This window comes from Rattus norvegicus, chromosome 12, assembly GCF_021556685.1.
Source record: "Rattus norvegicus strain SHRSP/BbbUtx chromosome 12, alternate assembly SHRSP_T2T, whole genome shotgun sequence".
NCBI lineage: Eukaryota > Metazoa > Chordata > Mammalia > Rodentia > Muridae > Rattus > Rattus norvegicus.
In genome coordinates, this window is record NC_141545.1 from 15,811,116 (window position 1) to 15,824,482 (window position 13,367).

The 13,367-nt window shown below is 43.5% G+C and overlaps 1 protein-coding gene across 5 annotated transcripts in view; it reads right to left on the minus strand.

The window, feature by feature from the left end:
• Positions 1-13,367, minus strand: part of Cyp3a71-ps (cytochrome P450, family 3, subfamily a, polypeptide 71, pseudogene) — a 71,260-nt gene that overhangs the window by 14,097 nt on the left and 43,796 nt on the right. The gene's annotated exons all lie outside the window — the stretch shown is intronic.

Here is a 13,367-nt window from a genome sequence, read left to right on the forward strand (position 1 = left end):
CAGGGCTTTGGGTCCACTGGGCCCGGAGCATTTTGGGTGTCCTCCTTAGAGAAGCGTCCCACACTCACTCTATGGGTTGAAGGAAAGCCCCTGCCTGGGCTCCTAGATACCGGAGCTGATACAACTGTAATAGCTAAAGCTTCTGGCCAAAGGCCTGGCCGCTAGAAATATCTTACTCCACCTTACAAGGAGTGGGGACAGCTACAGCTTCTCTAAAAATTAGCAAGATTCTTAAATGGAGAGACGAGGAAGGACATGAGGGATGGTTTCAGCCTTTTGTTTTAGAGCAAATACCTACCAATTTGTGGGGACGAGATGTGCTCAATGATATGGGGGCTGTGCTGACAACTCAGCCTGTACGAAATGTGATGAGGAAACAAGGCAAACCTTGTAGTGTAAGCGATAAAACAGATTTGGGAAATTTATCCTAAGGGTCACTGTTGATAAGCCTCCGAATGTTAAACCTTTGGCCATCACCTGGAAGTCTAATGATCCGGTGTGGATTCCACAGTGGCCCCTATCCAAGGAAAAATTGGAGGCAGCTCATCAATTAGCACAGGAACAATTAGAAGCTGGTCATATTGTTCCTTCCACTTCCCCTTGGAATACACCTATTTTTGTGATTAAGAAAAAGTCTGGGAAGTGGAGATTATTACAAGATTTAAGGGAAATCAATAAAATTATGATACCTATGAGACCTACTCAGCCTGGTCTCCCTACTCCTGTAGCTATACCTAAAAATTGGCATATGATAGTTATTGCTTTAAAGGATTGTTTCTTTACTATTCTACTAGATCCTAAAGACTATGAGATATTTGCCTTTAGCATTTCTTCCATAAATTTACAAGAGCCTTGTCATCGCTATCATTGGGTCGTGTTACCTCAGGGGATGGCCAACAGTCCTACCATGTGTCAGGTGTAGGTAGCCTCTGCCCTAAAGCCTTTAAGGCAGAAATATCCACAGATTTATATCGTCCATTTTATGGATGATATCTTGATAGCGGCTCCAGATGAAAAGGAGTTGCTGACAGCATATGCTGACTTACAAGAAAATTTGGCTGCTAAAGGGTTAGTGATTGCCCCTGAAAAGGACCAAAAGGACTTCCCATATCAATATTTAGGACATGAATTATTATGAATAGGAATTTGCCCACAAAAACTTAAAATTAGATTGGAGACATTGAGGACCTTAAATGACTTTCAAAAATTATAATATTATGTAAATTGGCTCCGACCGACGTTAAAATTAACCACAGGACAGTTGAAGCCATTGGTTGATATTTTAAAAGGCGATTCCTCTCCAAATTCACCTAGACAATTAACTCCAGGAGCTCGTGAATGTTTAAATTTAGTACAACGGGCTTTGGAAGAGGCTCACCTTAATTATATTGATTATCCTAGGCCTCTTTTATTTTTGATTTTCGTATCTGCCTATTCCCCTACAGGACTTTTTTTGGCAAGATGGACCTTTAACGTGGGTTTATTTACAAGCTTCACCTGCGAAAATAGTGGTGGCTTATCCTCAGGTCATTGCTTAGTTACTGTTTAAGGCTCAAAGAATTAGCCTACAGATGTTTGGTAAAGAGCCATATCTTATTATTACTCCCTATGCCAAAGAACAGCTACAACATTTAGCCCAGGGACTTACAGATTGGGCCATTTTAATGTGCACAATTGTTAGTCGATTTGATAACCATTATCCTGATAGTAAGATTTGTCAAATTTTCAAAATGCATCCGGTAATTTTTCCACGAATTATTGTTAGTTCTCCTTTACAAAAGGCTCATGTAGTATTTACTGATGGTTCCTCCAATGGTAGTGCTGCGGTAGTGTCTGGAGGGAAGGTAGAGTTTATAAAAATTCCTAATTGTTCTGCACAGCTAGCAGAATTGAAAGCCTTACAATTAGCTTTGGTTATGTTCCCTGATGAACCTTGCAACATATACACTGATAGTTTATATGTGTCTCATATTGTTTCACCCCTTGAGACTGCTGCCTTCATTGCTCCTGTTTCATCCATTTGTTCCTGCTTATTACAAGTACAGGCTTTGCTGTGGCAGCGTCAGGAACCGATTTTTGTGGGCCATATAAGAGGTCATTCCATGTTACCTGGCCCCTTAGCACAAGGCAATGAATTGGCCGATTCTTATACTTGATCTTCATGTTGCTATGTCTTAATGAATAGTACTTCCTATGATAAAGCTTTACAAATGCACAGAAAATTTCATCTTGATGCTAGTTCTTTGAAGTTTCACAATGGAGTAACTAAAGAACAAGCAGCTCAAATAGTCAATGTCCCCAGTGTGCCCCATTTATTTCCTCTCCCAATTTGGGAATTAACCCAAGAGGGTTACAACCTAATGATATTTGGCAAATGGATGTTCCCCATATTTCTTCCTTTGGGAAGCTACGGTTTGTCCATGTGTCTATTGATACCTATTCTGGCCTGCTCTTTGCCTCTGCTCATAGTGGAGAGAAAATTAAAGATGTTAAAAGTCACTGCTTACAGGCCTTTGCCTTTATGGGAGTCCCACGACAATTAAAAACTGATAATGGTCCAACATATACTAGTGGGCCTTTTAAGAAATTTGGTGAGGGTTTTGATACTACTCTGGGCTACAGTGAGACCTATCTCTGCCACCTATGTCAAAACAAAACAACACGGCCCAAGAGGAAACTGTATAAGGCCTCTGGGCTCCCGTGGGGGAGGACCCAGGAGCGGCAGGACCCCTGCCACAGACACCGCCGGACCCTGAAGGAAACAGACCGGATAAACAGTTCTCTGCACCCAAATCCCGTGGGAGGGAGAGCTAAACCTTCAGAGAGGCAGACAGGCCTGGGAAACCAGAAGAGACTGCTCCCTGCACACACATCTCGGACGCCAGAGGAAAAAGCCAAAGACCATCTGGAACCCTGGTGCACTGAAGCTCCCGGAAGGGGCGGCACAGGTCTTCCTGGTTGCTGCCGCTGCAGAGAGCCCCTGGGCAGCACCCCACGAGCGAACTTGAGCCTCGGGACCACAGGTAAGACCAAATTTTCTGCTGCAAGAAAGATGCCTGGTGAGCTTGGGACACACGGAAGCAGAATTTCTCTAGAACCGGGCACGTTCTGTGTTTACCGGAAGTCCCACACCCGCGGATCCCGGCCCGCAGCAGCTCTCTGCTCCCAGACCCGGTGAGAGAGAGACCCAACCGCCTGGTCAGGTGGGCACTCCTGAGGCTGCAGAGCGGAAGAGACCACCAACACTGCTCACCCCTGCCCATATCCCTGGCCCAAGAGGAAACTGTATAAGGCCTCTGGGCTCCCGTGGGGGAGGGCCCAGGAGCGGCAGGACCCCTGCCACAGACACCGCCGGACCCTGAAGGAAACAGACCAGATAAACAGTTCTCTGCACCCAAATCCCGTGGGAGGGAGAGCTAAACCTTCAGAGAGGCAGACAGGCCTGGGAAACCAGAAGAGACTGCTCCCTGCACACACATCTCGGACGCCAGAGGAAAAAGCCAAAGACCATCTGGAACCCTGGTGCACTGAAGCTCCCGGAAGGGGCGGCACAGGTCTTCCTGGTTGCAGCCGCTGCAGAGAGCCCCTGGACAGCACCCCACGAGCAAACCTGAGCCTCGGGACCACAGGTAAGACCAAATTTTCTGCTGCAAGAAAGCTGCCTGGTGAGCTTGGTACACACGGAAGCAGAATTTCTCTAGAACCGGGCACGTTCTGTGTTTACCGGAAGTCCCACACCCGCGGATCCCGGCCCGCAGCAGCTCTCTGCTCCCAGACCCGGTGAGAGAGAGACCCAACCACCTGGTCAGGTGGGCACTCCTGAGGCTGCAGAGCGGAAGAGACCACCAACACTGCTCACCCCTGCCCACATCCCTGGCCCAAGAGGAAACTGTATAAGGCCTCTGGGCTCCCGTGGGGGAGGGCCCAGGAGCGGCAGGACCCCTGCCGGAGACACCGCCGGACCCTGAAGGAAACAGACCGGATAAACAGTTCTCTGCACCCAAATCCCGTGGGAGGGAGAGCTAAACCTTCAGAGAGGCAGACAGGCCTGGGAAACCAGAAGAGACTGCTCCCTGCACACACATCTCGGACGCCAGAGGAAAAAGCCAAAGACCATCTGGAACCCTGGTGCACTGAAGCTCCCGGAAGGGGCGGCACAGGTCTTCCTGGTTGCTGCCGCTGCAGAGAGCCCCTGGACAGCACCCCACGAGCAAACCTGAGCCTCGGGACCACAGGTAAGACCAAATTTTCTGCTGCAAGAAAGCTGCCTGGTGAACTCAAGACACAGGCCCACAGGAACAGCTGAAGACCTGTAGAGAGGAAAAACTACACGCCCGAAAGCAGAACACTCTGTCCCCATAACTGACTGAAAGAGAGGAAAACAGGTCTACAGCACTCCTGACACACAGGCTTATAGGACAGTCTAGCCACTGTCAGAAATAGCAGAACAAAGTAACAATAGAGATAATCTGATGGCGAGAGGCAAGCGCAGGAACCCAAGCAAAAGAAACCAAGACTACATGCCATCATCGGAGCCCAATTCTCCCACCAAAACAAACATGGAATATCCAAACACACCAGAAAAGCAAGATCTAGTTTCAAAATCATATTTGATCATGATGCTGGAGGACTTCAGGAAAGACCTGAACACACTTAGGGAAGCACAGGAAAACATTAATAAACAAGTAAAAGCCTACAGAGAGGAATCGCAAAAATCCCTGAAAGAATTCCAGGAAAACACAATCAAACAGTTGAAGGAATTAAAAATGGAAATAGAAGCAATCAAGAAAGAACACATGGAAACAACCCTGGATATAGAAAACCAAAAGAAGAGACAAGGAGCTGTAGATACAAGCTTCACCAACAGAATACAAGAGATGGAAGAGAGAATCTCAGGAGCAGAAGATTCCATAGAAATCATTGACTCAACTGTCAAAGATAATGTAAAGCGGAAAAAGCTACTGGTCCAAAACATACAGGAAATCCAGGACTCAATGAGAAGATCAAACCTAAGGATAATAGGTATAGAAGAGAGTGAAGACTCCCAGCTCAAAGGACCAGTAAATATCTTCAACAAAATCATAGAAGAAAACTTCCCTAACCTAAAAAAAGAGATACCCATAGACATACAGGAAGCCTACAGAACTCCAAATAGATTGGACCAGAAAAGAAACACCTCCCGTCACATAATTGTCAAAACACCAAACGCACAAAATAAAGAAAGAATATTAAAAGCAGTAAGGGAAAAAGGTCAAGTAACATATAAAGGGAGACCTATCAGAATCACACCAGACTTCTCGCCAGAAACTATGAAGGCCAGAAGATCCTGGACTGATGTTATACAGACCCTAAGAGAACACAAATGCCAGCCCAGATTACTGTATCCAGCAAAACTCTCAATTAACATTGATGGAGAAACCAAGATATTCCATGACAAAACCAAATTTACACAATATCTTTCTACAAATCCAGCACTACAAAGGATAATAAATGGTAAAGCCCAACATAAGGAGGCAAGCTATACCCTAGAAGAAGCAAGAAACTAATCGTCTTGGCAACAAAACAAAGAGAATGAAAGCACACAAACATAACCTCACATCAAATATGAATATAACGGGAAGCAATAATCACTATTCCTTAATATCTCTCAATATCAATGGCCTCAACTCCCCAATAAAAAGACATAGATTAACAAACTGGATACGCAACAAGGACCCTGCATTCTGCTGCTTACAGGAAACACACCTCAGAGACAAAGACAGACACTACCTCAGAGTGAAAGGCTGGAAAACAACTTTCCAAGCAAATGGTCAGAAGAAGCAAGCTGGAGTAGCCATTCTAATATCAAATAAAATCAATTTCCAACTAAAAGTCATCAAAAAAGATAAGGAAGGACACTTCATATTCATCAAAGGAAAAATCAACCAAGATGAACTCTCAATCCTAAATATCTATGCCCCAAATACAAGGGCACCTACATATGTAAAAGAAACCTTACTAAAGCTCAAAACACACATTGCACCTCACACAATAATAGTGGGAGATTTCAACACCCCACTCTCATCAATGGACAGATCATGGAAACAGAAATTAAACAGTGATGTAGACAGACTAAGAGAAGTCATGAGCCAAATGGACTTAACGGATATTTATAGAACATTCTATCCTAAAGCAAAAGGATATACCTTCTTCTCAGCTCCTCATGGTACTTTCTCCAAAATTGACCACATAATTGGTCAAAAAACGGGCCTCAACAGGTACAGAAAGATAGAAATAATCCCATGCGTGCTATCGGACCACCACGGCCTAAAACTGGTCTTCAATAACAATAAGGGAAGAATGCCCACATATACGTGGAAATTGAACAATGCTCTACTCAATGATAACCTGGTCAAGGAAGAAATAAAGAAAGAAATTAAAAACTTTTTAGAATTTAATGAAAATGAAGATACAACATACTCAAACTTATGGGACACAATGAAAGCTGTGCTAAGAGGAAAACTCATAGCGCTGAGTGCCTGCAGAAAGAAACAGGAAAGAGCATATGTCAGCAGCTTGACAGCACACCTAAAAGCTCTAGAACAAAAAGAAGCAAATACACCCAGGAGGAGTAGAAGGCAGGAAATAATCAAACTCAGAGCTGAAATCAACCAAGTAGAAACAAAAAGGACCATAGAAAGAATCAACAGAACCAAAAGTTGGTTCTTTGAGAAAATCAACAAGATAGATAAACCCTTAGCCAGACTAACGAGAGGACACAGAGAGTGTGTCCAAATTAACAAAATCAGAAATGAAAAGGGAGACATAACTACAGATTCGGAGGAAATTCAAAAAATCATCAGATCTTACTATAAAAACCTATATTCAACAAAATTTGAAAATCTTCAGGAAATGGACAATTTCCTAGACAGATACCAGGTATCGAAGTTAAATCAGGAACAGATAAACCAGTTAAACAACCCCATAACTCCTAAGGAAATAGAAGCAGTCATTAAAGGTCTCCCAACCAAAAAGAGCCCAGGTCCAGACGGGTTTAGTGCAGAATTCTATCAAACCTTCATAGAAGACCTCATACCAATATTATCCAAACTATTCCACAAAATTGAAACAGATGGAGCCCTACCGAATTCCTTCTATGAAGCCACAATTACTCTTATACCTAAACCACACAAAGACACACCAAAGAAAGAGAACTTCAGACCAATTTCCCTTATGAATATCGACGCAAAAATACTCAATAAAATTCTGGCAAACCGAATTCAAGAGCACATCAAAACAATCATCCACCATGATCAAGTAGGCTTCATCCCAGGCATGCAGGGATGGTTTAATATACGGAAAACCATCAACGTGATCCATTATATAAACAAACTGAAAGAACAGAACCACATGATCATTTCATTAGATGCTGAGAAAGCATTTGACAAAATTCAACACCCCTTCATGATAAAAGTCCTGGAAAGAATAGGAATTCAAGGCCCATACCTAAACATAGTAGAAGCCATATACAGCAAACCAGTTGCTAACATTAAACTAAATGGAGAGAAACTTGAAGCAATCCCACTAAAATCAGGGACTAGACAAGGCTGCCCACTCTCTCCCTACTTATTCAATATAGTTCTTGAAGTTCTAGCCAGAGCAATTAGGCAACAAAAGGAGATCAAAGGGATACAGATCGGAAAAGAAGAGGTCAAAATATCACTATTTGCAGATGACATGATAGTATATTTAAGTGATCCCAAAAGTTCCACCAGAGAACTACTAAAGCTGATAAACAACTTCAGCAAAGTGGCTGGGTATAAAATTAACTCAAATAAATCAGTTGCCTTCCTCTATACAAAAGAGAAACAAGCCGAGAAAGAAATTAGGGAAACGACACCCTTCATAATAGACCCAAATAATATAAAGTACCTCGGTGTGACTTTAACCAAGCAAGTAAAAGATCTGTACAATAAGAACTTCAAGACACTGAGGAAAGAAATTGAAGAAGACCTCAGAAGATGGAAAGATCTCCCATGCTCATGGATTGGCAGGATTAATATGGTAAAAATGGCCATTTTACCAAAAGCAATCTACAGATTCAATGCAATCCCCATCAAAATACCAATCCAATTCTTCAAAGAGTTAGACAGAACAATTTGCAAATTCATCTGGAATAACAAAAAACCCAGGATAGCTAAAGCTATCCTCAACAATAAAAGGACTTCAGGGGGAATCACTATCCCTGAACTCAAGCAGTATTACAGAGCAATAGTGATAAAAACTGCATGGTATTGGTACAGAGACAGACAGATAGACCAATGGAATAGAATTGAAGACCCAGAAATGAACCCACACACCTATGGTCACTTGATTTTTGACAAAGGAGCCAAAACCATCCAATGGAAAAAAGATAGTATTTTCAGCAAATGGTGCTGGTTCAACTGGAGGGCAACATGTAGAAGAATGCAGATCGATCCATCCTTATCACCCTGTACAAAGCTTAAGTCCAAGTGGATCAAGGACCTCCACATCAAACCAGACACACTCAAACTAATAGAAGAAAAACTAGGGAAGCATCTGGAACACATGGGCACTGGAAAAAATTTCCTGAACAAAACACCAATGGCTTATGCTCTAAGATCAAGAATCGACAAATGGGATCTCATAAAACTGCAAAGCTTCTGTAAGGCAAAGGACACTGTGGTTAGGACAAAACGGCAACCAACAGATTGGAAAAAGATCTTTACCAATCCTACAACAGATAGAGGCCTTATTTCCAAAATATACAAAGAACTCAAGAAGTTAGACCGCAGGGAAACAAATAACCCTATTAAAAAATGGGGTTCAGAGCTAAACAAAGAATTCACAGCTGAGGAATGCCGAATGGCTGAGAAACACCTAAAGAAATGTTCAACATCTTTAGTCATAAGGGAAATGCAAATCAAAACAACCCTGAGATTTCACCTCACACCAGTGCGATTGGCTAAGATCAAAAACTCAGGTGACAGCAGATGCTGGCGAGGATGTGGAGAAAGAGGAACACTCCTCCATTGTTGGTGGGATTGCAGACTGGTAAAACCATTCTGGAAATCAGTCTGGAGGTTCCTCAGAAAATTGGACATTGAACTGCCTGATGATCCAGCTATACCTCTCTTGGGCATATACCCAAAAGATGCCTCAACATATAAAAGAGACACGTGCTCCACTATGTTCATCGCAGCCTTATTTATAATAGCCAGAAGCTGAAAAGAACCCAGATGCCCTTCAACAGAGGAATGGATACAGAAAATGTGGTACATCTACACAATGGAATATTACTCAGCTATCAAAAACAACGAGTTTATGAAATTCGTAGGCAAATGGTTGGAACTGGAAAATATCATCCTGAGTGAGCTAACCCAATCACAGAAAGACATACATGGTATGCACTCATTGATAAGTGGCTATTAGCCCAAATGCTTGAATTACCCTAGATCCCTAGAACAAACGAAACTCAAGACGGATGATCAAAATGTGAATGCTTCACTCCTTCTTTAAATGAGGAAACAGAATACCCTTGGCAGGGAAGGGAGAGGCAAAGATTAAAACAGAGACTGAAGGAACACCCATTCAGAGCCTGCCCCACATGTGGCCCATACATATACAGCCACCCAATTAGACAAGATGGATGAAGCAAAGAAGTGCAGACCGACAGGAGCCGGATGTAGATCGCTCCTGAGAGACACAGCCAGAATACAGCAAATATAGAGGCGAATGCCAGCAGCAAACCACTGAACTGAGAATAGGTCCCCTATTGAAGGAATCAGAGAAAGAACTGGAAGAGCTTGAAGGGGCTCGAGACCCCAAAAGTACAACAATGCCAAGCAACCAGAGCTTCCAGGGACTAAGCCACTACCTAAAGACTATACATGGACTGACCCTGGACTCTGACCCCATAGGTAGCAATGAATATCCTAGTAAGAGCACCAGTGGAAGGGGAAGCCCTGGGTCCTGCTAAGACTGAACCCACAGTGAACTAGTCTATGGGGGGAGGGCGGCAATGGGGGGAGGGTTGGGAGGGGAACACCCATAAGGAAGGGGAGGGGGGAGGGGGATGTTTGCCCGGAAACCGGGAAAGGGAATAACACTCGAAATGTATATAAGAAATACTCAAGTTAATTAAAAAAAAAAAAAAAAACAACAAAAAAAAAAAAAGAAATTTGGTGAGGATTATGATATTGTATATAAGACTGGCATTCCTTATAGTCCTCAAGGACAAGCCTTAGTATAAAGAGCTCATTTGACACTTAAGAATTATCTTGAAAAAATTAAAACAGGGGACCAGAATTCCCCACCTGCTAAACTTGCTTTTATTACCTATATTTTACATTTTTTGTTAGTAGATAAGAATAATTGTTCAGCAGCAGATAGACATTGGAAAGGAAAAAGACATAAGGAAGGTCTGGTCCATTGGAAAGATTTGACCTCAGGATTATGGAAGGGATCTGACCCTGTCTTAGTTAGGGTTAGGGGTTCTGCTTGTGTTTTTCCTAGAGATGCTGGAGCACCCATTTGGATTCCTGAACGTTGTGTTTGTCCTGTGTCCACGGAATCCGTTACCAATGGAGATCGTGATCCTGATACCAGTGGGAACAAGGAGCACACTTCAGTCAACAGTGATGTCCACCAATAGGACGCGAGAAAAAACAGCTGTCCTGCCTGCTGACACCAAGATTCAGCTCTCCTGGTTCGGGTCTCTGGAGTCATTCCTGTGCCCTTAGAGGAAGATGGAGGATTCCCCCTCATCTTTTGTCATCACAGAGATTTTGGCGTTGCTGCAGTCAGTGTTATCACTGCGTGTGTCCCGTCCCACTGTGGCCTACGCTCAGACCCTCTGTGCACTGCTGCTTGCTGGAGAAGACTGGACTCCAGCCGTTACCCTTGGCCCCCCTCGTTACCCTGGCGACTCTTGCTGCCTTAACTGGTGTTATCATTTTGCAGTCTGTAGATTCACAGGAATGCCATCTGCATGAAGCTGCTGTGGATTGGGGAACTCTGCCCTGGTTCTGCAGATCTCAGACATGGTTCCATTGCCTGCTGGTTGTTCCAGAGAAGAATGGCCGATCCTGAACTGTCCTGGGAAAGACCTTGGCATTTTCCCTGTTATTGTAGCAGCCATTATTGCTGCAGCCATTGTGTCTGCAGTGTCTGGAGTTACCCTCCCTCAATCTATTGTTAGGCAAGCACAGTGGGTGAACTTTCTGGAGTAGTTGCTAAAAATAGGGAATTCTAAATTTTACTACAGGAGCGGCTTGATGACGGCCCTTGGTGGTATGGCCTTAGCAGCTGAGGAGAACCAGAGAGACAACAAACAAGATGAGGTGCCCACTACATATTGGGAGAGGCTCGATTTCCACAATCTCTTATATTAATGCCATCTGGCCTCTACTCTTTCGCCTCTAGACTTGAGTAAGAGGAATAAAAAGATGACCCAATGTAGCTATCCTCAGTGACGGGCAACTTCCTCTGACCCTTGACCAATCTAAGACATAGAGCTTTGAGGGCGACAAGGTGATCCTATGACAGATAAGGCTGGGGTTGAGAGGTCGATCCTAAGACAGAGGTGGCTACACCCCGTTTAAACATACGGGCCGGTCAAATGCTCCTCTGCCTAATTTCTCCCCCCAAAAACACACACGTATAGCCCAGAACAGTGTGTTGCAGCATAAGTCATTCCTAGCCATTGGGGTGCAGTCCTAACTACATGAGTGGCTCACCATGGCCGAGCTGGGCACTCTGTGAGGCATGTCTGATCTCTCTCAGACCACTACTTCCATCTAATGGTCTTTTATAATAGAAAAATGGGGGAGATGTAGGGAGCCGTATTGGATTTGGGCCTGGCCGCTTTGTGACTGTATGGCCACAGTTAAGATGACTGCCATAAAGTCTTGAGATTGTTGTACAAAAGCCTCTCCCATGAATTTATGGCACAGGAAGAAAATCTCGGAATGCTTTCAGCCCGCCTGATGCATGTGGAACCGACACACCTGGGCCACACCTGGGCAGTGGTCAATTCGCTCCTGCCTTTTGCTTTCTCAGTCTTTGTTTAAGATTTAGGCTGGTCTTCCTGGATATTTCCCTAATTAATTCAGGTCTCAAAGTCAGTCTTTTGTTACCGAAATCATGAGCCAGGTAGTCATGAGCCAGGGTTTCCCACTGTGCTTCCCAGATATTTTCTACCTGGGCAACTTAGGTATATAAGTGGTGAATAAAGCTACAGGACTCTCTCTCTCTCTCTCTCTTCCTCTCCTGGCTTGACATGTAACCTCTGTGTGTGTGTGTTTCTTTAATCCCACAGGCTTTCGCCCGATTCTCGGTACCGTGTCGGTGCAGGCACCGACACATGACCACTTCATGCCTTCAAAGTTAGTACTACCTGGATGACTCTTACACATTACCAAGTCCACATTACCAAGGTACAACCTTGGTATCTCTGGAACATAGCTCTCAATAAACACTTTCTAGAAGATTTCACCTCAGTGATGATGATCTCTTTCTTAGCTCCAGATAACTGGTATCAATTATCCCAGTTTTCTCCCCTCTCCTCTTGATTATAAAGCCAGAGACACATGGCTGAAGCTGCTGAGTTCTTTTGCTTGAAGGAGCTGGAACATGCCCCCCTTGTTCTGTTACATTTCTAACTCCTTCATTGCCTAAAAGTTTGGTTGTCCTGCATCTTGCTCTGTAGATTGACATTGAATATAAAGATCTCTATGCCTGTCTCCTGGAATTAAATGTATTTTTTTTAGTTGCCTGGAGCTAACTTAACTGGGTGGAATCTTGCTCCAAGGTCATTACTCACTTGTTTTAATTTAATATTCTGAACACAGGATTCAGCTCCATTTCACTTCCGAGGGTCCCTTTAATACTGGAACGATACATTTGGTATTTTTTCTTTCTCAACTTCACTTTTCTCATTAAACTGCTCTTCATGTGACGTAACCAGAGAACAAAAATCTATGATGGGTAGTTCTGAGACTTCATTCCTCAGTGAAATTAATCTGAGTATTTTTACCTTAGCCTCAGGCAAACTTTTCAAACAAGGACAAAAAACAACCACATTCTTCACTAAATATCACAAAAGTAGTCTTTATGACACGTACCTAAATTCTTCTCCTCTGAATCCTCTTGGGCCAGGCCTGAACAATTTAAATCACTCTCAGTAACAAAGACTCCCACATTTCTACTACAATACCCCACTAAGCCCCATTTAAAGCATTCCACTTTTTTTCCAAATCCAAAGTCCCGATATCCATGTTCTTCCAAACAAAAGCATGGTCAGGCCTATCACAGAAATACCCCATTCCCAGTACCAGCTTCTATTTTACTTAGGGTTTTATTGCTGA